The following is a 233-nucleotide window of genomic DNA, read 5'->3' as shown; positions in this document are numbered from 1 at the left end:
TGGCCGAGTTGATTTGTGGCCGAGTTGACTTGTGGCCGAGTTGACTGTGGCCGAGTTGACTTGTGGCCGAGTTGACCTGCACCCACCTAGAGTAGTAGTAGTAGTCGAATACAGATCATTTCGGTGGCGGCGTATTGTTTATAATAGCTCTATGGTATTGTTATGAATTCGATCCAACTCGGCCACAAGTCAACTCGACCACAAGTCAACTCGGCCACAAAAAGTTTGGCTAC

The sequence above is a fragment of the Anneissia japonica genome, unplaced genomic scaffold (assembly GCF_011630105.1).
Source record: "Anneissia japonica isolate Jap-2015-1 unplaced genomic scaffold, ASM1163010v1 scaffold287835_len3118868_cov185, whole genome shotgun sequence".
Taxonomy (NCBI): Eukaryota; Metazoa; Echinodermata; class Crinoidea; order Comatulida; family Comatulidae; genus Anneissia; species Anneissia japonica.
Note: the sequence above shows the minus strand (reverse complement) of the source record.